The following is a 26,896-nucleotide window of genomic DNA, read 5'->3' on the forward strand; positions in this document are numbered from 1 at the left end:
AATGTCCCAAGCCCCTTCGTGTTCACTCCCACAGTACACAAACACAATGGACCCAAACCCCTTACCGTTCACTCCCACTGTCAACAATCCTAATGGACCCAAACCCCTTCCCGTTCACGTCCACAGTACACAATGCCAATGGACCCAAACGCCTTCCCGTTCACTCCCACTGTACACAATCCCAATTGACCCAAACCCCTTCATGTTCATTCCTCCTGTATACATTCCCAATGGCCCCAAACCACTTCCCGTTCACTCCCACTGTCCACAATCCCAATGGACCCAAAACCCCTTCCCGTTCTCGCGTACTGTCCACGATCCCAATGGACACAAACCCCTTCCCGTTCACTCCCACTGTCCACAATCCCAATGGACCTGAACACCCTCCTGTTCCCTCCCACTGTCCAAAATCACAATGGACCGTAACCCTTTCCCGTTCACACCAACTGTACAGAATCGCTAAGGACCAAAAGCCATTCCCGTTCATTCCCACTGTTCACAATCCCAATGGATCCAAACCCCTTCCCGTTTACTCTCACTGTGCACAATCCCAATGCACCCGAAACCTTCCCGCTCACTTGCTCAGTACAAAATCCCAATGGATCCAAAACCCTTCCCATTCACTCCCACTGTCCACAATCCCAATGGACCGCAAACCCTTCCCGTTCACTCCCACTGTCCACAATCCCAATGGTCCCAAAAATCTTCCCGTTTGCTCCTACTGTACACAATCACAATGGAAACGTACCCCTTCCCGTTCACTCCCACTGTCCAAAATCCCAATGGACCCAAAGCCCTTCCAGTTCGCTCCCACTGTACACAGTTCCAATGGACCGCAAACCCCTTCCCATTCACTCAAACTGTCCACAATCCCAATGGCCCCAAACCCCTTCCCGTTCAAACCCACCCTACACAATCTCAATGGACACAAACTGCTTCCCGTTCACTCCGACTGTCCACAATCCCAATGGACAGAAACCCCTTCCCGTTCACTCCCACTGTACACAATCCCAATGGACCCAAACCCCTTCCCATTCACTCCCACTGTACACAATCCCAATGCACCCAAAACCCTTCACATTCAATCCCACTGTACAAAATCCCAATGGACCCAAACCCCTTCCCATTCACGCCCAGAGGACACAATTCCAAAGGACCCAATCCCCTTCCCATTCACTCCCACTGTACACAATCCCAATGGACCCAAAGACCTTCACGTTCACTCCCACTGTCCAAAATCCCGATGGACCCAAACCTCTTCCCGTTCTGTCCCACGGTCCACGATCTCAACGGACCCAAACCCCTTCCTGTTCACTCCCACTGTCCACAATCACAATGGACCATAACCCCTTCCCATTCACACCAACTGTACCGAATCCCAAAGGACCCAAACCCTTTCCCATTCATTTCCACTGTCCACAATCCCAATGGACCCAAACCCCTTCCCGTTCTCTCGTACTGTCCACGTTCCCAATGGACACAAACCCCTTCCCGTTCACTCCCACTGTCCAAAATCACAATGGACCGTAACCCTTTCCCGTTCACACCAACTGTACAGAATCGCTAAGGACCAAAAGCCATTCCCGTTCATTCCCACTGTCCACAATCCCAATGGATCCAAACCCCTTCCCGTTTACTCTCACTGTGCACAATCCCAATGCACCCGAACCCCTTCCTGCTCTCTCGCTCAGTACAAAATCCCAATGGATCCAAACCCCTTCCCATTCACTCCCACTGTCCACAATCCAAATGGACCCAAAACCTTCCTGTTTACCCCCACTGTACACAATCCCAATGGAACCGAACCCCTTCCCGTTCACTAACACAGTCCACAATCCCAATGGACCCTAAGCCCTTCCCGTTCACTCCCACTGTACACAATCTCAATGGACCCAAACCCCTTCCCATTCACTCCCACTGTCCACAATCCCAATGGACCGCAAACCCTTCCCGTTCACTCCCACTGTCCACAATCGCAATCGTCCCAAAAATCTTCCCGTTTGCTCCTACTGTACACAATCACAATGGAAACGTACCCCTTCCCATTCACTCCCCCTGTCCACAATCTCAATGGACCCAAATCTCTTCCAGTTCGCTCCCACTGTACACAATTCCAATGGACCCAAACCCCTTCCCATTCACTCAAACTGTCCACAATCCCAATGGCCCCAAACCCCTTCCCGTTCAAACCCACCCTACACAATCTCAATGGACACAAACTGCTTCCCGTTCACTCCGACTGTCCACAATCCCAATGGACAGAAACCCCTTCCCGTTCACTCCCACTGTACACAATCCCAATGGACCCAAACCCCTTCCCATTCACTCCCACTGTACACAATCCCAATGCACCCAAAACCCTTCACATTCAATCCCACTGTACAAAATCCCAATGGACCCAAACCCCTTCCCATTCACGCCCAGAGGACACAATTCCAAAGGACCCAATCCCCTTCCCATTCACTCCCACTGTACACAATCCCAATGGACCCAAAGACCTTCACGTTCACTCCCACTGTCCAAAATCCCGATGGACCCAAACCCCTTCCCGTTCTGTCCCACGGTCCACGATCTCAACGGACCCAAACCCCTTCCTGTTCACTCCCACTGTCCACAATCACAATGGACCATAACCCCTTCCCATTCACACCAACTGTACCGAATCCCAAAGGACCCAAACCCTTTCCCATTCATTTCCACTGTCCACAATCCCAATGGACCCAAACCCCTTCCCGTTTTCTCGTACTGTCCACGTTCCCAATGGACACAAACACCTTCCCGTTCACTCCCACTGTCCAAAATCACAATGGACCGTAACCCTTTCCCGTTCACACCAACTGTACAGAATCGCTAAGGACCAAAAGCCATTCCCGTTCATTCCCACTGTCCACAATCCCAATGGATCCAAACCCCTTCCCGTTTACTCTCACTGTGCACAATCCCAATGCACCCGAACCCCTTCCCGCTCTCTCGCTCAGTACAAAATCCCAAGGGATCCAAACCCCTTCCCATTCACTCCCACTGTCCACAATCCAAATGGACCCAAAACCTTCCCGTTTACCCCCACTGTACACAATCCCAATGGAACCGAACCCCTTCTCGTTCACTAACACAGTCCACAATCCCAATGGACCCTAAGCCCTTCCCGTTCACTCCCACTGTACACAATCTCAATGGACCCAAACCCCTTCCCATTCACTCCCACTGTCCACAATCCCAATGGACCGCAAACCCTTCCCGTTCACTCCCACTGTCCACAATCCCAATGGTCCCAACAATCTTCCCGTTTGCTCCTACTGTACACAATCACAATGGAAACGTACCCCTTCACATTCACTCCCCCTGTCCACAATCCAAATGGACCCAAAGCTCTTCCAGTTCGCTCCCACTGTACACAATTCCAATGGACCCAAACCCCTTCCCATTCACTCAAACTGTCCACAATCCCAATGGCCCCAAACACCTTCCCGTTCAAACCCACCCTACACAATCTCAATGGACACAAACTGCTTCCCGTTCACTCCGACTGTCCACAATCCCAATGGACACAAACCCCTTCCCATTCACTCCCACTGTACACAATCCCAATGCACCCAAAACCCTTCACATTCAATCCCACTGTACAAAATCCCAATGGACCCAAAACCCTTCCCGTTCATTCCCACTTTCCGCAATCCGAATGGACCCAAGCCGCTTCCCATTCACTCCCACTGCGCACAATCCCAATGGACCCTAAACCTTTCCTGTTCACTTCCACTGTACACAATCCCAATGCACCCAAAACCCTTCACATTCACTCCCACTGTCCACAATCCCGATGGAACCAAACCCCTTCCCGTTCACTCCCACTGTACACTATCCCAAATGTCCCAAGCCCCTTCGTGTTCACTCCCACAGTACACAAACACAATGGACCCAAACCCCTTACCGTTCACTCCCACTGTCAACAATCCTAATGGACCCAAACCCCTTCCCGTTCACGTCCACAGTACACAATGCCAATGGACCCAAACGCCTTCCCGTTCACTCCCACTGTACACAATCCCAATTGACCCAAACCCCTTCATGTTCATTCCTCCTGTATACATTCCCAATGGCCCCAAACCACTTCCCGTTCACTCCCACTGTCCACAATCCCAATGGACCCAAAACCCCTTCCCGTTCTCGCGTACTGTCCACGATCCCAATGGACACAAACCCCTTCCCGTTCACTCCCACTGTCCACAATCCCAATGGACCTGAACACCCTCCTGTTCCCTCCCACTGTCCAAAATCACAATGGACCGTAACCCTTTCCCGTTCACACCAACTGTACAGAATCGCTAAGGACCAAAAGCCATTCCCGTTCATTCCCACTGTTCACAATCCCAATGGATCCAAACCCCTTCCCGTTTACTCTCACTGTGCACAATCCCAATGCACCCGAAACCTTCCCGCTCACTTGCTCAGTACAAAATCCCAATGGATCCAAAACCCTTCCCATTCACTCCCACTGTCCACAATCCCAATGGACCGCAAACCCTTCCCGTTCACTCCCACTGTCCACAATCCCAATGGTCCCAAAAATCTTCCCGTTTGCTCCTACTGTACACAATCACAATGGAAACGTACCCCTTCCCGTTCACTCCCACTGTCCAAAATCCCAATGGACCCAAAGCCCTTCCAGTTCGCTCCCACTGTACACAGTTCCAATGGACCGCAAACCCCTTCCCATTCACTCAAACTGTCCACAATCCCAATGGCCCCAAACCCCTTCCCGTTCAAACCCACCCTACACAATCTCAATGGACACAAACTGCTTCCCGTTCACTCCGACTGTCCACAATCCCAATGGACAGAAACCCCTTCCCGTTCACTCCCACTGTACACAATCCCAATGGACCCAAACCCCTTCCCATTCACTCCCACTGTACACAATCCCAATGCACCCAAAACCCTTCACATTCAATCCCACTGTACAAAATCCCAATGGACCCAAACCCCTTCCCATTCACGCCCAGAGGACACAATTCCAAAGGACCCAATCCCCTTCCCATTCACTCCCACTGTACACAATCCCAATGGACCCAAAGACCTTCACGTTCACTCCCACTGTCCAAAATCCCGATGGACCCAAACCTCTTCCCGTTCTGTCCCACGGTCCACGATCTCAACGGACCCAAACCCCTTCCTGTTCACTCCCACTGTCCACAATCACAATGGACCATAACCCCTTCCCATTCACACCAACTGTACCGAATCCCAAAGGACCCAAAACCTTTCCCATTCATTTCCACTGTCCACAATCCCAATGGACCCAAACCCCTTCCCGTTCTCTCGTACTGTCCACGTTCCCAATGGACACAAACCCCTTCCCGTTCACTCCCACTGTCCAAAATCACAATGGACCGTAACCCTTTCCCGTTCACACCAACTGTACAGAATCGCTAAGGACCAAAAGCCATTCCCGTTCATTCCCACTGTCCACAATCCCAATGGATCCAAACCCCTTCCCGTTTACTCTCACTGTGCACAATCCCAATGCACCCGAACCCCTTCCTGCTCTCTCGCTCAGTACAAAATCCCAATGGATCCAAACCCCTTCCCATTCACTCCCACTGTCCACAATCCAAATGGACCCAAAACCTTCCTGTTTACCCCCACTGTACACAATCCCAATGGAACCGAACCCCTTCCCGTTCACTAACACAGTCCACAATCCCAATGGACCCTAAGCCCTTCCCGTTCACTCCCACTGTACACAATCTCAATGGACCCAAACCCCTTCCCATTCACTCCCACTGTCCACAATCCCAATGGACCGCAAACCCTTCCCGTTCACTCCCACTGTCCACAATCGCAATCGTCCCAAAAATCTTCCCGTTTGCTCCTACTGTACACAATCACAATGGAAACGTACCCCTTCCCATTCACTCCCCCTGTCCACAATCTCAATGGACCCAAATCTCTTCCAGTTCGCTCCCACTGTACACAATTCCAATGGACCCAAACCCCTTCCCATTCACTCAAACTGTCCACAATCCCAATGGCCCCAAACACCTTCCCGTTCAAACCCACCCTACACAATCTCAATGGACACAAACTGCTTCCCGTTCACTCCGACTGTCCACAATCCCAATGGACAGAAACCCCTTCCCGTTCACTCCCACTGTACACAATCCCAATGGACCCAAACCCCTTCCCATTCACTCCCACTGTACACAATCCCAATGCACCCAAAACCCTTCACATTCAATCACACTGTACAAAATCCCAATGGACCCAAACCCCTTCCCATTCACGCCCAGAGGACACAATTCCAAAGGACCCAATCCCCTTCCCATTCACTCCCACTGTACACAATCCCAATGGACCCAAAGACCTTCACGTTCACTCCCACTGTCCAAAATCCCGATGGACCCAAACCTCTTCCCGTTCTGTCCCACGGTCCACGATCTCAACGGACCCAAACCCCTTCCTGTTCACTCCCACTGTCCACAATCACAATGGACCATAACCCCTTCCCATTCACACCAACTGTACCGAATCCCAAAGGACCCAAACCCTTTCCCATTCATTTCCACTGTCCACAATCCCAATGGACCCAAACCCCTTCCCGTTCTCTCGTACTGTCCACGTTCCCAATGGACACAAACCCCTTCCCGTTCACTCCCACTGTCCAAAATCACAATGGACCGTAACCCTTTCCCGTTCACACCAACTGTACAGAATCGCTAAGGACCAAAAGCCATTCCCGTTCATTCCCACTGTCCACAATCCCAATGGATCCAAACCCCTTCCCGTTTACTCTCACTGTGCACAATCCCAATGCACCCGAACCCCTTCCTGCTCTCTCGCTCAGTACAAAATCCCAATGGATCCAAACCCCTTCCCATTCACTCCCACTGTCCACAATCCAAATGGACCCAAAACCTTCCTGTTTACCCCCACTGTACACAATCCCAATGGAACCGAACCCCTTCCCGTTCACTAACACAGTCCACAATCCCAATGGACCCTAAGCCCTTCCCGTTCACTCCCACTGTACACAATCTCAATGGACCCAAACCCCTTCCCATTCACTCCCACTGTCCACAATCCCAATGGACCGCAAACCCTTCCCGTTCACTCCCACTGTCCACAATCGCAATGGTCCCAAAAATCTTCCCGTTTGCTCCTACTGTAGACAATCACAATGGAAACGTACCCCTTCCCATTCACTCCCCCTGTCCACAATCTCAATGGACCCAAATCTCTTCCAGTTCGCTCCCACTGTACACAATTCCAATGGACCCAAACCCCTTCCCATTCACTCAAACTGTCCACAATCCCAATGGCCCCAAAAACCTTCCCGTTCAAACCCACCCTACACAATCTCAATGGACACAAACTGCTTCCCGTTCACTCCGACTGTCCACAATCCCAATGGACACAAACCCCTTCCCATTCACTCCCACTGTACACAATCCCAATGCACCCAAAACCCTTCACATTCAATCCCACTGTACAAAATCCCAATGGACCCAAAACCCTTCCCGTTCATTCCCACTTTCCGCAATCCGAATGGACCCAAGCCGCTTCCCATTCACTCCCACTGCGCACAATCCCAATGGACCCTAAACCTTTCCTGTTCACTTCCACTGTACACAATCCCAATGCACCCAAAACCCTTCACATTCACTCCCACTGTCCACAATCCCGATGGAACCAAACCCCTTCCCGTTCACTCCCACTGTACACTATCCCAAATGTCCCAAGCCCCTTCGTGTTCACTCCCACAGTACACAAACACAATGGACCCAAACCCCTTACCGTTCACTCCCACTGTCAACAATCCCAATGGACCCAAACCCCTTCCCATTCACGTCCACAGTACACAATGCCAATGGACCCAAACGCCTTCCCGTTCACTCCCACTGTCCACAATCCCAATGGACCCAAACCCCTTCCCGTTCTCGCGTACTGTCCACGATCCCAATGGACACAAACACCTTCCCGTTCACTCCCACTGTCCACAATCCCAATGGACCTGAACACCCTCCTGTTCACTCCCACTGTCCAAAATCACAATGGACCGTAACCCTTTCCCGTTCACACCAACTGTACAGAATCGCTAAGGACCAAAAGCCATTCCCGTTCATTCCCACTGTCCACAATCCCAATGGATCCAAACCCCTTCCCGTTTACTCTCACTGTGCACAATCCCAATGCACCCGAACCCCTTCCCGCTCACTTGCTCAGTACAAAATCCCAATGGATCCAAACCCCTTCCCATTCACTCCCACTGTCCACAATCCCAATGGACCGCAAACCCTTCCCGTTCACTCCCACTGTCCACAATCCCAATGGTCCCAAAAATCTTCCCGTTTGCTCCTACTGTACACAATCACAATGGAAACGTACCCCTTCCCGTTCACTCCCACTGTCCAAAATCCCAATGGACCCAAAGTTCTTCCAGTTCGCTCCCACTGTACACAATTCCAATGGACCCAAACCCCTTCCCATTCACTCAAACTGTCCACAATCCCAATGGCCCCAAACCCCTTCCCGTTCAAACCCACCCTGCACAATCTCAATCGACACAAACTGCTTCCCGTTCACTCCGACTGTCCACAATCCCAATGGACACAAACCCCTTCCCGTTCACTCCCACTGTACACAATCCCAATGGACCCAAACCCCTTCCCATTCACTCCCACTGTACACAATCCCAATGCACCCAAAACCCTTCACATTCAATCCCACTGTACAAAATCCCAATGGACCCAAAACCCTTCCCATTCATTCCCACTTTCCGCAATCCGAATGGACCCAAGCCGCTTCCCATTCACTCCCACTGCGCACAATCCCAATGGACCCAAAATCTTTCCCGTTCACTTCCACTGTACACAATCCCAATGCACCCAAAACCCTTCACATTCACTCCCACTGTCCACAATCCCAATGGAACCAAACCCCTTCCCGTTCACTCCCACTGTACACTATCCCAATTGTCCCAAGCCCCTTCGTGTTCACTCCCACAGTACACAAACACAATGGACCCAAACCCCTTACCGTTCACTCCCACTGTCAACAATCCCAATGGACCCAAACCCCTTCCCGTTCACGTCCACAGTACACAATCCCAATGGACCCAAACCCCTTCCCATTCACGCCCAGAGGACACAATTCCAAAGGACCCAATCCCCTTCCCATGCACTCCCACTGTACACAATCCCAATGGACCCAAAGACCTTCACGTTCACTCCCACTGTCCAAAATCCCGATGGACCCAAACCCCTTCCCGTTCTGTCCCACGGTCCACGATCTCAACGGACCCAAACCCCTTCCTGTTCACTCCCACTGTCCACAATCACAATGGACCATAACCCCTTCCCATTCACACCAACTGTACCGAATCCCAAAGGACCCAAACCCTTTCCCATTCATTTCCACTGTCCACAGTCCCAATGGACCCAAACCCCTTCCCGTTCTCTCGTACTGTCCACGTTCCCAATGGACACAAACCCCTTCCCGTTCACTCCCACTGTCCAAAATCACAATGGACCGTAACCCTTTCCCGTTCACACCAACTGTACAGAATCGCTAAGGACCAAAAGCCATTCCCGTTCATTCCCACTGTCCACAATCCCAATGGATCCAAACGCCTTCCCGTTTACTCTCACTGTGCACAATCCCAATGCACCGGAACCCCTTCCCGCTCTCTCGCTCAGTACAAAATCCCAATGGATCCAAACCCCTTCCCATTCACTCCCACTGTCCACAATCCAAATGGACCCAAAACCTTCCCGTTTACCCCCACTGTACACAATCCCAATGGAACCGAACCCCTTCCCGTTCACTAACACAGTCCACAATCCCAATGGACCCTAAGCCCTTCCCGTTCACTCCCACTGTACACAATCTCAATGGACCCAAACCCCTTCCCATTCACTCCCACTGTCCACAATCCCAATGGACCGCAAACCCTTCCCGTTCACTCCCACTGTCCACAATCCCAATGTTCCCAAAAATCTTCCCGTTTGCTCCTACTGTACACAATCACAATGGAAACGTACCCCTTCCCATTCACTCCCCCTGTCCACAATCTCAATGGACCCAAAGCTCTTCCAGTTCGCTCCCACTGTACACAATTCCAATGGACCCAAACTCCTTCCCATTCACTCAAACTGTCCACAATCCCAATGGCCCCAAACACCTTCCCGTTCAAACCCACCCTACACAATCTCAATGGACACAAACTGCTTCCCGTTCACTCCGACTGTCCACAATCCCAATGGACACAAACCCCTTCCCATTCACTCCCACTGTACACAATCCCAATGCACCCAAAACCCTTCACATTCAATCCCACTGTACAAAATCCCAATGGACCCAAAACACTTCCCGTTCATTCCCACTTTCCGCAATCCGAATGGACCCAAGCCGCTTCCCATTCACTCCCACTGCGCACAATCCCAATGGACCCTAAACCTTTCCTGTTCACTTCCACTGTACACAATCCGAATACACCCAAAACCCTTCACATTCACTCCCACTGTCCACAATCCCGATGGAACCAAACCCCTTCCCGTTCACTCCCACTGTACACTAACCCAAATGTCCCAAGCCCCTTCGTGTTCACTCCCACAGTACACAATCCCAATGGACCCAAACCCCTTACCGTTCACTCCCACTGTCAACAATCCCAATGGACCCAAACCCCTTCCCGTTCACGTCCACAGTACACAATGCCAATGGACCCAAACGCCTTCCCGTTCACTCCCACTGTACACAATCCCAATTGACCCAAACCCCTTCATGTTCACTCCTCCTGTATACAATCCCAATGGCCCCAAACCACTTCCCGTTCACTCCCACTGTCCACAATCCCAATGGACCCAAACCCCTTCCCGTTCTCGCGTACTGTCCACGATCCCAATGGACACAAACCCCTTCCCGTTCACTCCCACAGTACACAATCCCATTGGACCCAAACCCCTTCCCATTCACTCCCACTGTACACAATCCCAATGCACCCCAAACCCTTCACATTCAATCCCACTGTACAAAATCCCAATGGACCCAAAACCCTTTCCATTCATTCCCACTTTCCGCAATCCGAATGGACCCAAGCCGCTTCCCATTCACTCCCACTGCGCACAATCCCAATGGACCCAAAACCTTTCCCGTTCACTTCCACTGTACACAATCCCAATGCACCCAAAACCCTTCACATTCACTCCCACTGTCCACAATCCCAATGGAACCAAACCCCTTCCCGTTCACTCCCACTGTACACTATCCCAATTGTCCCAAGCCCCTTCGTGTTCACTCCCACAGTACACAAACACAATGGACCCAAACCCCTTACCGTTCACACCCACTGTCAACAATCCCAATGGACCCAAACCCCTTCCCGTTCACGTCCACAGTACACAATCCCAATGGACCCAAACCCCTTCCCATTCACGCCCAGAGGACACAATTCCAAAGGACCCAATCCCCTTCCCATTCACTCCCACTGTACACAATCCCAATGGACCCAAAGACCTTCACGTTCACTCCCACTGTCCAAAATCCCGATGGACCCAAACCCCTTCCCGTTCTGTCCCACGGTCCACGATCTCAACGGACCCAAACCCCTTCCTGTTCACTCCCACTGTCCACAATCACAATGGACCATAACCCCTTCCCATTCACACCAACTGTACCGAATCCCAAAGGACCCAAAACCTTTCCCATTCATTTCAACTGTCCACAATCCCAATGGACCCAAACCCCTTCCCGTTCTCTCGTACTGTCCACGTTCCCAATGGACACAAACCCCTTCCCGTTCACTCCCACTGTCCAAAATCACAATGGACCGTAACCCTTTCCCGTTCACACCAACTGTACAGAATCGCTAAGGACCAAAAGCCATTCCCGTTCATTCCCACTGTCCACAATCCCAATGGATCCAAACCCCTTCCCGTTTACTCTCACTGTGCACAATCCCAATGCACCCGAACCCCTTCCCGCTCTCTCGCACAGTACAAAATCCCAATGGATCCAAACCCCTTCCCATTCACTCCCACTGTCCACAATCCGAATGGACCCAAAACCTTCCCGTTTACCCCCACTGTACACAATCCCAATGGTACCGAACCCCTTCCCTTTCACTAACACAGTCCACAATCCCAATGGACCCTAAGCCCTTCCCGTTCACTCCCACTGTACACAATCTCAATGGACCCAAACCCCTTCCCATTCACTAACACAGTCCACAATCCCAATGGACCCTAAGCCCTTCCCGTTCACTCCCACTGTACACAATCTCAATGGACCCAAACCCCTTCCCATTCACTCCCACTGTCCACAATCCAAATGGACCCAAAACCTTCCCGTTTACCCCCACTGTACACAATCCCAATGGAACCGAACCCCTTCCCGTTTACTAACACAGTCCACAATCCCAATGGACCCTAAGCCCTTCCCGTTCTCTCCCACTGTACACAATCTCAATGGACCCAAACCCCTTCCCATTCACTCCCACTGTCCACAATCCCAATGGACCGCAAACCCTTCCCGTTCACTCCCACTGTCCACAATCGCAAGGGTCCCAAAAATCTTCCCGTTTGCTCCTACTGTACACAATCACAATGGAAACGTACCCCTTCCCATTCACTCCCCCTGTCCACAATCTCAATGGACCCAAATCTCTTCCAGTTCGCTCCCACTGTACACAATTCCAATGGACCCAAACCCCTTCCCATTCACTCAAACTGTCCACAATCCCAATGGCCCCAAACACCTTCCCGTTCAAACCCACCCTACACAATCTCAATGGACACAAACTGCTTCCCGTTCACTCCGACTGTCCACAATCCCAATGGACACAAACCCCTTCCCATTCACTCCCACTGTACACAATCCCAATGCACCCAAAACCCTTCACATTCAATCCCACTGTACAAAATCCCAATGGACCCAAAACCCTTCCCGTTCATTCCCACTTTCCGCAATCCGAATGGACCCAAGCCGCTTCCCATTCACTCCCACTGCGCACAATCCCAATGGACCCTAAACCTTTCCTGTTCACTTCCACTGTACACAATCCCAATGCACCCAAAACCCTTCACATTCACTCCCACTGTCCACAATCCCGATGGAACCAAACCCCTTCCCGTTCACTCCCACTGTACACTATCCCAAATGTCCCAAGCCCCTTCGTGTTCACTCCCACAGTACACAAACACAATGGACCCAAACCCCTTACCGTTCACTCCCACTGTCAACAATCCCAATGGACCCAAACCCCTTCCCATTCACGTCCACAGTACACAATGCCAATGGACCCAAACGCCTTCCCGTTCACTCCCACTGTCCACAATCCCAATGGACCCAAACCCCTTCCCGTTCTCGCGTACTGTCCACGATCCCAATGGACACAAACACCTTCCCGTTCACTCCCACTGTCCACAATCCCAATGGACCTGAACACCCTCCTGTTCACTCCCACTGTCCAAAATCACAATGGACCGTAACCCTTTCCCGTTCACACCAACTGTACAGAATCGCTAAGGACCAAAAGCCATTCCCGTTCATTCCCACTGTCCACAATCCCAATGGATCCAAACCCCTTCCCGTTTACTCTCACTGTGCACAATCCCAATGCACCCGAACCCCTTCCCGCTCACTTGCTCAGTACAAAATCCCAATGGATCCAAACCCCTTCCCATTCACTCCCACTGTCCACAATCCCAATGGACCGCAAACCCTTCCCGTTCACTCCCACTGTCCACAATCCCAATGGTCCCAAAAATCTTCCCGTTTGCTCCTACTGTACACAATCACAATGGAAACGTACCCCTTCCCGTTCACTCCCACTGTCCAAAATCCCAATGGACCCAAAGCTCTTCCAGTTTGCTCCCACTGTACACAATTCCAATGGACCCAAACCCCTTCCCATTCACTCAAACTGTCCACAATCCCAATGGCCCCAAACCCCTTCCCGTTCAAACCCACCCTACACAATCTCAATCGACACAAACTGCTTCCCGTTCACTCCGACTGTCCACAATCCCAATGGACACAAACCCCTTCCCGTTCACTCCCACTGTACACAATCCCAATGGACCCAAACCCCTTCCCATTCACTCCCACTGTACACAATCCCAATGCACCCAAAACCCTTCACATTCAATCCCACTGTACAAAATCCCAATGGACCCAAAACCCTTCCCATTCATTCCCACTTTCCGCAATCCGAATGGACCCAAGCCGCTTCCCATTCACTCCCACTGCGCACAATCCCAATGGACCCAAAACCTTTCCCGTTCACTTCCACTGTACACAATCCCAATGCACCCAAAACCCTTCACATTCACTCCCACTGTCCACAATCCCAATGGAACCAAACCCCTTCCCGTTCACTCCCACTGTACACTATCCCAATTGTCCCAAGCCCCTTCGTGTTCACTCCCACAGTACACAAACACAATGGACCCAAACCCCTTACCGTTCACTCCCACTGTCAACAATCCCAATGGACCCAAACCCCTTCCCGTTCACGTCCACAGTACACAATCCCAATGGACCCAAACCCCTTCCCATTCACGCCCAGAGGACACAATTCCAAAGGACCCAATCCCCTTCCCATGCACTCCCACTGTACACAATCCCAATGGACCCAAAGACCTTCACATTCACTCCCCCTGTCCACAATCCCAATGGACCCAAAGCTCTTCCAGTTCGCTCCCACTGTACACAATTCCAATGGACCCAAACCCCTTCCCATTCACTCAAACTGTCCACAATCCCAATGGCCCCAAACACCTTCCCGTTCAAACCCACCCTACACAATCTCAATGGACACAAACTGCTTCCCGTTCACTCCGACTGTCCACAATCCCAATGGACACAAACCCCTTCCCATTCACTCCCACTGTACACAATCCCAATGCACCCAAAACCCTTCACATTCAATCCCACTGTACAAAATCCCAATGGACCCAAAACCCTTCCCGTTCATTCCCACTTTCCGCAATCCGAATGGACCCAAGCCGCTTCCCATTCACTCCCACTGCGCACAATCCCAATGGACCCTAAACCTCTCCTGTTCACTTCCACTGTACACAATCCCAATGCACCCAAAACCCTTCACATTCACTCCCACTGTCCACAATCCCGATGGAACCAAACCCCTTCCCGTTCACTCCCACGGTACACTATCCCAAATGTCCCAAGCCCCTTCGTGTTCACTCCCACAGTACACAAACACAATGGACCCAAACCCCTTACCGTTCACTCCCACTGTCAACAATCCTAATGGACCCAAACCCCTTCCCGTTCACGTCCACAGTACACAATGCCAATGGACCCAAACGCCTTCCCGTTCACTCCCACTGTACACAATCCCAATTGACCCAAACCCCTTCATGTTCATTCCTCCTGTATACAATCCCAATGGCCCCAAACCACTTCCCGTTCACTCCCACTGTCCACAATCCCAATGGACCCAAAACCCCTTCCCATTCTCGCGTACTGTCCACGATCCCAATGGACACAAACCCCTTCCCGTTCACTCCCACTGTCCACAATCCCAATGGACCTGAACACCCTCCTATTCCCTCCCACTGTCCAAAATCACAATGGACCGTAACCCTTTCCCGTTCACACCAACTGTACAGAATCGCTAAGGACCAAAAGCCATTCCCGTTCATTCCCACTGTTCACAATCCCAATGGATCCAAACCCCTTCCCGTTTACTCTCACTGTGCACAATCCCAATGCACCCGAAACCTTCCCGCTCACTTGCTCAGTACAAAATCCCAGTGGATCCAAAACCCTTCCCATTCACTCCCACTGTCCACAATCCCAATGGACCGCAAACCCTTCCCGTTCACTCCCACTGTCCACAATCCCAATGGTCCCAAAAATCTTCCCGTTTGCTCCTACTGTACACAATCACAATGGAAACGTACCCCTTCCCGTTCACTCCCACTGTCCAAAATCCCAATGGACCCAAAGCCCTTCCAGTTCGCTCCCACTGTACACAGTTCCAATGGACCGCAAACCCCTTCCCATTCACTCAAACTGTCCACAATCCCAATGGCCCCAAACCCCTTCCCGTTCAAACCCACCCTACACAATCTCAATGGACACAAACTGCTTCCCGTTCACTCCGACTGTCCACAATCCCAATGGACAGAAACCCCTTCCCGTTCACTCCCACTGTACACAATCCCAATGGACCCAAACCCCTTCCCATTCACTCCCACTGTACACAATCCCAATGCACCCAAAACCCTTCACATTCAATCCCACTGTACAAAATCCCAATGGACCCAAACCCCTTCCCATTCACGCCCAGAGGACACAATTCCAAAGGACCCAATCCCCTTCCCATTCACTCCCACTGTACACAATCCCAATGGACCCAAAGACCTTCACGTTCACTCCCACTGTCCAAAATCCCGATGGACCCAAACCTCTTCCCGTTCTGTCCCACGGTCCACGATCTCAACGGACCCAAACCCCTTCCTGTTCACTCCCACTGTCCACAATCACAATGGACCATAACCCCTTCCCATTCACACCAACTGTACCGAATCCCAAAGGACCCAAACCCTTTCCCATTCATTTCCACTGTCCACAATCCCAATGGACCCAAACCCCTTCCCGTTCTCTCGTACTGTCCACGTTCCCAATGGACACAAACCCCTTCCCGTTCACTCCCACTGTCCAAAATCACAATGGACCGTAACCCTTTCCCGTTCACACCAACTGTACAGAATCGCTAAGGACCAAAAGCCATTCCCGTTCATTCCCACTGTCCACAATCCCAATGGATCCAAACCCCTTCCCGTTTACTCTCACTGTGCACAATCCCAATGCACCCGAACCCCTTCCTGCTCTCTCGCTCAGTACAAAATCCCAATGGATCCAAACCCCTTCCCATTCACTCCCACTGTCCACAATCCAAATGGACCCAAAACCTTCCCGTTTACCCCCACTGTACACAATCCCAATGGAACCGAACCCCTTCCCGTTCACTAACACAGTCCACAATCCCAATGGACCCTAAGCCCTTCCCGTTCACTCCCACTGTACACAATCTCAATGGACCCAAACCCCTTCCCATTCACTCCCACTGTCCACAATCCCAATGGACCGCAAACCCTTCCCGTTCACTCCCACTGTCCACAATCGCAATGGTCCCAAAAATCTTCCCGTTTGCTCCTACTGTACACAATCACAATGGAAACGTACCCCTTCCCATTCACTCCCCCTGTCCACAATCTCAATGGACCCAAATCTCTTCCAGTTCGCTCCCACTGTACACAATTCCAATGGACCCAAACCCCTTCCCATTCACTCAAACTGTCCACAATCCCAATGGCCCCAAACACCTTCCCGTTCAAACCCACCCTACACAATCTCAATGGACACAAACTGCTTCCCGTTCACTCCGACTGTCCACAATCCCAATGGACACAAACCCCTTCCCATTCACTCCCACTGTACACAATCCCAATGCACCCAAAACCTTTCACATTCAATCCCACTGTACAAAATCCCAATGGACCCAAAACCCTTCCCGTTCATTCCCACTTTCCGCAATCCGAATGGACCCAAGCCGCTTCCCATTCACTCCCACTGCGCACAATCCCAATGGACCCTAAACCTTTCCTGTTCACTTCCACTGTACACAATCCCAATGCACCCAAAACCCTTCACATTCACTCCCACTGTCCACAATCCCGATGGACCCAAACCCCTTCCCGTTCACTCCCACTGTACACTATCCCAAATGTCCCAAGCCCCTTCGTGTTCACTCCCACAGTACACAAACACAATGGACCCAAACCCCTTACCGTTCACTCCCACTGTCAACAATCCCAATGGACCCAAACCCCTTCCCATTCACGTCCACAGTACACAATGCCAATGGACCCAAACGCCTTCCCGTTCACTCCCACTGTCCACAATCCCAATGGACCCAAACCCCTTCCCGTTCTCGCGTACTGTCCACGATCCCAATGGACACAAACACCTTCCCGTTCACTCCCACTGTCCACAATCCCAATGGACCTGAACACCCACCTGTTCACTCCCACTGTCCAAAATCACAATGGACCGTAACCCTTTCCCGTTCACACCAACTGTACAGAATCGCTAAGGACCAAAAGCCATTCCCGTTCATTCCCACTGTCCACAATCCCAATGGATCCAAACCCCTTCCCGTTTACTCTCACTGTGCACAATCCCAATGCACCCGAACCCCTTCCCGCTCACTTGCTCAGTACAAAATCCCAATGGATCCAAACCCCTTCCCATTCACTCCCACTGTCCACAATCCCAATGGACCGCAAACCCTTCCCGTTCACTCCCACTGTCCACAATCCCAATGGTCCCAAAAATCTTCCCGTTTGCTCCTACTGTACACAATCACAATGGAAACGTACCCCTTCCCGTTCACTCCCACTGTCCAAAATCCCAATGGACCCAAAGCTCTTCCAGTTCGCTCCCACTGTACACAATTCCAATGGACCCAAACCCCTTCCCATTCACTCAAACTGTCCACAATCCCAATGGCCCCAAACCCCTTCCCGTTCAAACCCACCCTACACAATCTCAATCGACACAAACTGCTTCCCGTTCACTCCGACTGTCCACAATCCCAATGGACACAAACCCCTTCCCGTTCACTCCCACTGTACACAATCCCAATGGACCCAAACCCCTTCCCATTCACTCCCACTGTACACAATCCCAATGCTCCCAAAACCCTTCACATTCAATCCCACTGTACAAAATCCCAATGGACCCAAAACCCTTCCCATTCATTCCCACTTTCCGCAATCCGAATGGACCCAAGCCGCTTCCCATTCACTCCCACTGCGCACAATCCCAATGGACCCAAAACCTTTCCCGTTCACTTCCACTGTACACAATCCCAATGCACCCAAAACCCTTCACATTCACTCCCACTGTCCACAATCCCAATGGAACCAAACCCCTTCCCGTTCACTCCCACTGTACACTATCCCAATTGTCCCAAGCCCCTTCGTGTTCACTCCCACAGTACACAAACACAATGGACCCAAACCCCTTACCGTTCACTCCCACTGTCAACAATCCCAATGGACCCAAACCCCTTCCCGTTCACGTCCACAGTACACAATCCCAATGGACCCAAACCCCTTCCCATTCACGCCCAGAGGACACAATTCCAAAGGACCCAATCCCCTTCCCATGCACTCCCACTGTACACAATCCCAATGGACCCAAAGACCTTCACGTTCACTCCCACTGTCCAAAATCCCGATGGACCCAAACCCCTTCCCGTTCTGTCCCACGGTCCACGATCTCAACGGACCCAAACCCCTTCCTGTTCACTCCCACTGTCCACAATCACAATGGACCATAACCCCTTCCCATTCACACCAACTGTACCGAATCCCTAAGGACCCAAACCCTTTCCCATTCATTTCCACTGTCCACAGTCCCAATGGACCCAAACCCCTTCCCGTTCTCTCGTACTGTCCACGTTCCCAATGGACACAAACCCCTTCCCGTTCACTCCCACTGTCCAAAATCACAATGGACCGTAACCCTTTCCCGTTCACACCAACTGTACAGAATCGCTAAGGACCAAAAGCCATTCCCGTTCATTCCCACTGTCCACAATCCCAATGGATCCAAACCCCTTCCCGTTTACTCTCACTGTGCACAATCCCAATGCACCCGAACCCCTTCCTGCTCTCTCGCTCAGTACAAAATCCCAATGGATCCAAACCCCTTCCCATTCACTCCCACTGTCCACAATCCAAATGGACCCAAAACCTTCCCGTTTACCCCCACTGTACACAATCCCAATGGAACCGAACCCCTTCCCGTTCACTAACACAGTCCACAATCCCAATGGACCCTAAGCCCTTCCCGTTCACTCCCACTGTACACAATCTCAATGGACCCAAACCCCTTCCCATTCACTCCCACTGTCCACAATCCCAATGGACCGCAAACCCTTCCCGTTCACTCCCACTGTCCACAATCGCAATGGTCCCAAAAATCTTCCCGTTTGCTCCTACTGTACACAATCACAATGGAAACGTACCCCTTCCCATTCACTCCCCCTGTCCACAATCTCAATGGACCCAAATCTCTTCCAGTTCGCTCCCACTGTACACAATTCCAATGGACCCAAACCCCTTCCCATTCACTCAAACTGTCCACAATCCCAATGGCCCCAAACACCTTCCCGTTCAAACCCACCCTACACAATCTCAATGGACACAAACTGCTTCCCGTTCACTCCGACTGTCCACAATCCCAATGGACACAAACCCCTTCCCATTCACTCCCACTGTACACAATCCCAATGCACCCAAAACCCTTCACATTCAATCCCACTGTACAAAATCCCAATGGACCCAAAACCCTTCCCGTTCATTCCCACTTTCCGCAATCCGAATGGACCCAAGCCGCTTCCCATTCACTCCCACTGCGCACAATCCCAATGGACCCTAAACCTTTCCTGTTCACTTCCACTGTACACAATCCCAATGCACCCAAAACCCTTCACATTCACTCCCACTGTCCACAATCCCGATGGAACCAAACCCCTTCCCGTTCACTCCCACTGTACACTATCCCAAATGTCCCAAGCCCCTTCGTGTTCACTCCCACAGTACACAAACACAATGGACCCAAACCCCTTACCGTTCACTCCCACTGTCAACAATCCCAATGGACCCAAACCCCTTCCCATTCACGTCCACAGTACACAATGCCAATGGACCCAAACGCCTTCCCGTTCACTCCCACTGTCCACAATCCCAATGGACCCAAACCCCTTCCCGTTCTCGCGTACTGTCCACGATCCCAATGGACACAAACACCTTCCCGTTCACTCCCACTGTCCACAATCCCAATGGACCTGAACACCCTCCTGTTCACTCCCACTGTCCAAAATCACAATGGACCGTAACCCTTTCCCGTTCACACCAACTGTACAGAATCGCTAAGGACCAAAAGCCATTCCCGTTCATTCCCACTGTCCACAATCCCAATGGATCCAAACCCCTTCCCGTTTACTCTCACTGTGCACAATCCCAATGCACCCGAACCCCTTCCCGCTCACTTGCTCAGTACAAAATCCCAATGGATCCAAACCCCTTCCCATTCACTCCCACTGTCCACAATCCCAATGGACCGCAAACCCTTCCCGTTCACTCCCACTGTCCACAATCCCAATGGTCCCAAAAATCTTCCCGTTTGCTCCTACTGTACACAATCACAATGGAAACGTACCCCTTCCCGTTCACTCCCACTGTCCAAAATCCCAATGGACCCAAAGCTCTTCCAGTTCGCTCCCACTGTACACAATTCCAATGGACCCAAACCCCTTCCCATTCACTCAAACTGTCCACAATCCCAATGGCCCCAAACCCCTTCCCGTTCAAACCCACCCTACACAATCTCAATCGACACAAACTGCTTCCCGTTCACTCCGACTGTCCACAATCCCAATGGACACAAACCCCTTCCCGTTCACTCCCACTGTACACAATCCCAATGGACCCAAACCCCTTCCCATTCACTCCCACTGTACACAATCCCAATGCTCCCAAAACCCTTCACATTCAATCCCACTGTACAAAATCCCAATGGACCCAAAACCCTTCCCATTCATTCCCACTTTCCGCAATCCGAATGGACCCAAGCCGCTTCCCATTCACTCCCACTGCGCACAATCCCAATGGACCCAAAACCTTTCCCGTTCACTTCCACTGTACACAATCCCAATGCACCCAAAACCCTTCACATTCACTCCCACTGTCCACAATCCCAATGGAACCAAACCCCTTCCCGTTCACTCCCACTGTACACTATCCCAATTGTCCCAAGCCCCTTCGTGTTCACTCCCACAGTACACAAACACAATGGACCCAAACCCCTTACCGTTCACTCCCACTGTCAACAATCCCAATGGACCCAAACCCCTTCCCGTTCACGTCCACAGTACACAATCCCAATGGACCCAAACCCCTTCCCATTCACGCCCAGAGGACACAATTCCAAAGGACCCAATCCCCTTCCCATGCACTCCCACTGTACACAATCCCAATGGACCCAAAGACCTTCACGTTCACTCCCACTGTCCAAAATCCCGATGGACCCAAACCCCTTCCCGTTCTGTCCCACGGTCCACGATCTCAACGGACCCAAACCCCTTCCTGTTCACTCCCACTGTCCACAATCACAATGGACCATAACCCCTTCCCATTCACACCAACTGTACCGAATCCCTAAGGACCCAAACCCTTTCCCATTCATTTCCACTGTCCACAGTCCCAATGGACCCAAACCCCTTCCCGTTCTCTCGTACTGTCCACGTTCCCAATGGACACAAACCCCTTCCCGTTCACTCCCACTGTCCAAAATCACAATGGACCGTAACCCTTTCCCGTTCACACCAACTGTACAGAATCGCTAAGGACCAAAAGCCATTCCCGTTCATTCCCACTGTCCACAATCCCAATGGATCCAAACCCCTTCCCGCTTACTCTCACTGTGCACAATCCCAATGCACCCGAACCCCTTCCCGCTCTCTCGCTCAGTACAAAATCCCAATGGATCCAAACTCCTTCCCATTCACTCCCACTGTCCACAATCCGAATGGACCCAAAACCTTCCCGTTTACCCCCACTGTACACAATCCCAATGGAACCGAACCCCTTCCCGTTCACTAACACAGTCCACAATCCCAATGGACCCTAAGCCCTTCCCGTTCACTCCCACTGTACACAATCTCAATGGACCCAAACCCCTTCCCATTCACTCCCACTGTCCACAATCCCAATGGACCGCAAACCCTTCCCGTTCACTCCCACTGTCCACAATCCCAATGGTCCCAAAAATCTTCCCGTTTCCTCCTACTGTACACAATCACAATGGAAACGTACCCCTTCCCATTCACTCCCCCTGTCCACAATCCCAATGGACCCAAAGCTCTTCCAGTTCGCTCCCACTGTACACAATTCCAATGGACCCAAACCCCTTCCCATTCACTCAAACTGTCCACAATCCCAATGGCCCCAAACACCTTCCCGTTCAAACCCACCCTACACAATCTCATTGGACACAAACTGCTTCCCGTTCACTCCGACTGTCCACAATCCCAATGGACACAAAGCCCTTCCCATTCACTCCCACTGTACACAATCGCAATGTACCCAAAACCCTTCACATTCAATCCCACTGTACACAATCCCAATGGACCCAAAACCCTTCCCGTTCATTCACACTTTCCGCAATCCGAATGGACCCAAGCGGCTTCCCATTCACTCCCACTGCGCACATTCCCAATGGACCCTAAACCTTTCCTCTTCACTTCCACTGTACACAATCCCAATGCACCCAAAACCCTTCACATTCACTCCCACTGTCCACAATCCCGATGGAACCAAACCCCTTCCCGTTCACTCCCACTGTACACTATCCCAAATGTCCCAAGCCACTTCGTGTTCACTCCCACAGTACACAAACACAATGGACCCAAACCCCTTACCGTTCACTCCCACTTTCAACAATCCCAATGGACCCAAACCCCTTCCCGTTCACGTCCACAGTACACAATGCCAATGGACCCAAACGCCTTCCCGTTCACTCCCACTGTACACAATCCCAATTGACCCAAACCCCTTCATGTTCATTCCTCCTGTATACAATCCCAATGGCCCCAAACCACTTCCCATTCACTCCCACTGTCCACAACCCCAATGGACCCAAACCCCTTCCCGTTCTCGCGTACTGTCCACGATCCCAATGGACACAAACCCCTTCCCGTTCACTCCCACTGTCCACAATCCCAATGGACCTGAACACCCTCCTGTTCACTCCCACTGTCCAAAATCACAATGGACCGTAACCCTTTCCCGTTCACACCAACTGTACAGAATCGCTAAGGACCAAAAGCCATTCCCGTTCATTCCCACTGTTCACAATCCCAATGGATTCAAACCCCTTCCCGTTTACTCTCACTGTGCACAATCCCAATGCACCCGAACCCCTTCCCGCTCACTTGCTCAGTACAAAATCCCAATGGATCCAAACCCCTTCCCATTCACTCCCACTGTCCACAATCCCAATGGACCGCAAACCCTTCCCGTTCACTCCCACTGTCCACAATCCCAATGGTCCCAAAAATCTTCCCGTTTGCTCCTACTGTACACAATCACAATGGAAACGTACCCCTTCCCGTTCACTCCCACTGTCCAAAATCCCAATGGACCCAAAGCTCTTCCAGTTCGCTCCCACTGTACACAATTCCAATGGACCCAAACCCCTTCCCATTCACTCAAACTGTCCACAATCCCAATGGCCCCAAACCCCTTCCCGTTCAAACCCACCCTACACAATCTCAATGGACACAAACTGCTTCCCGTTCACTCCAACTGTCCACAATCCCAATGGACACAAACCCCTTCCCGTTCACTCCCACTGTACACAATCCCATTGGACCCAAACCCCTTCCCATTCACTCCCACTGTACACAATCCCAATGCACCCAAAACCCTTCACATTCAATCCCACTGTACAAAATCCCAATGGACCCAAAACCCTTCCCATTCATTCCCACTTTCCACAATCCGAATGGACCCAAGCCGCTTCCCATTCACTCCCACTGCGCACAATCCCAATGGACCCAATACCTTTCCCGTTCACTTCCACTGTACACAATCCCAATGCACCCAAAACCCTTCACATTCACTCCCACTGTCCACAATCCCAATGGAACCAAACCCCTTCCCGTTCACTCCCACTGTACACTATCCCAATTGTCCCAAGCCCCTTCGTGTTCACTCCCACAGTACACAAACACAATGGACCCAAACCCCTTACCGTTCACTCCCACTGTCAACAATCCCAATGGACCCAAACCCCTTCCCGTTCACGTCCACAGTACACAATCCCAATGGACCCAAACCCCTTCCCATTCACGCCCAGAGGACACAATTCCAAAGGACCCAATCCTCTTCCCATTCACTCCCACTGTACACAATCCCAATGGACCCAAAGACCTTCACGTTCACTCCCACTGTCCAAAATCCCGATGGACCCAAACCCCTTCCCGTTCTGTCCCACGGTCCACGATCTCAACGGACCCAAACCCCTTCCTGTTCACTCCCACTGTCCACAATCACAATGGACCATAACCCCTTCCCATTCACACCAACTGTACCGAATCCCAAAGGACCCAAACCCTTTCCCATTCATTTCCACTGTCCACAATCCCAATGGACCCAAACCCCTTCCCGTTCTCTCGTACTGTCCACGTTCCCAATGGACACAAACCCCTTCCCGTTCACTCACGCTGTCCAAAATCACAATGGACCGTAACCCTTTCCCGTTCACACCAACTGTAAAGAATCGCTCAGGACCAAAAGCCATTCCCATTCATTCCCACTGTCCACAATCCCAATGGATCCAAACCCCTTCCCGTTTACTCTCACTGTGCACAATCCCAATGCACCCGAACCCCTTCCCGCTCTCTCGCTCAGTACAAAATCCCAATGGATCCAAACCCCTTCCCATTCACTCCCACTGTCCACAATCCAAATGGACCCAAAACCTTCCCGTTTACCCCCACTGTACACAATCCCAATGGAACCGAACCCCTTCCCGTTCACTAACACAGTCCACAATCCCAATGGACCCTAAGCCCTTCCCGTTCACTCCCACTGTACACAATCTCAATGGACCCAAACCCCTTCCCATTCACTCCCACTGTCCACAATCCCAATGGACCGCAAACCCTTCCCGTTCACTCCCACTGTCCACAATCCCAATGGTCCCAAAAATCTTCCCGTTTGCTCCTACTGTACACAATCACAATGGAAACGTACCCCTTCCCATTCACTCCCCCTGTCCAAAATCCCAATGGACCCAAAGCTCTTCCAGTTCGCTCCCACTGTACACAATTCCAATGGACCCAAACCCCTTCCCATTCACTCAAACTGTCCACAATCCCAATGGCCCCAAACCCCTTCCCGTTCAAACCCACCCTACACAATCTCAATGGACACAAACTGCTTCCCGTTCACTCCGACTGTCCACAATCCCAATGGACACAAACCCCTTCCCGTTCACTCCCACTGTACACAATCCCAATGCACCCAAAACCCTTCACATTCACTCCCACTGTCCACAATCCCGATGGAACCAAACCCCTTCCCGTTCACTCCCACTGTACACTAACCCAAATGTCCCAAGCCCCTTCGTGTTCACTCCCACAGTACACAATCCCAATGGACCCAAACCCCTTACCGTTCACTCCCACTGTCAACAATCCCAATGGACCCAAACCCCTTCATGTTCACTCCTCCTGTATACAATCCCAATGGCCCCAAACCACTTCCCGTTCACTCCCACTGTCCACAATCCCAATGGACCCAAACCCCTTCCCGTTCTCGCGTACTGTCCACGATCCCAATGGACACAAACCCCTTCCCGTTCACTCCCACAGTACACAATCCCATTGGACCCAAACCCCTTCCCATTCACTCCCACTGTACACAATCCCAATGCACCCCAAACCCTTCACATTCAATCCCACTGTACAAAATCCCAATGGACCCAAAACCCTTTCCATTCATTCCCACTTTCCGCAATCCGAATGGACCCAAGCCGCTTCCCATTCACTCCCACTGCGCACAATCCCAATGGACCCAAAACCTTTCCCGTTCACTTCCACTGTACACAATACCAATGCACCCAAAACCCTTCACATTCACTCCCACTGTCCACAATCCCAATGGAACCAAACCCCTTCCCGTTCACTCCCACTGTACACTATCCCAATTGTCCCAAGCCCCTTCGTGTTCACTCCCACAGTACACAAACACAATGGACCCAAACCCCTTACCGTTCACACCCACTGTCAACA

This window comes from Carcharodon carcharias, chromosome 35 (assembly GCF_017639515.1).
Source record: "Carcharodon carcharias isolate sCarCar2 chromosome 35, sCarCar2.pri, whole genome shotgun sequence".
NCBI classification, from domain to species: domain Eukaryota; kingdom Metazoa; phylum Chordata; class Chondrichthyes; order Lamniformes; family Lamnidae; genus Carcharodon; species Carcharodon carcharias.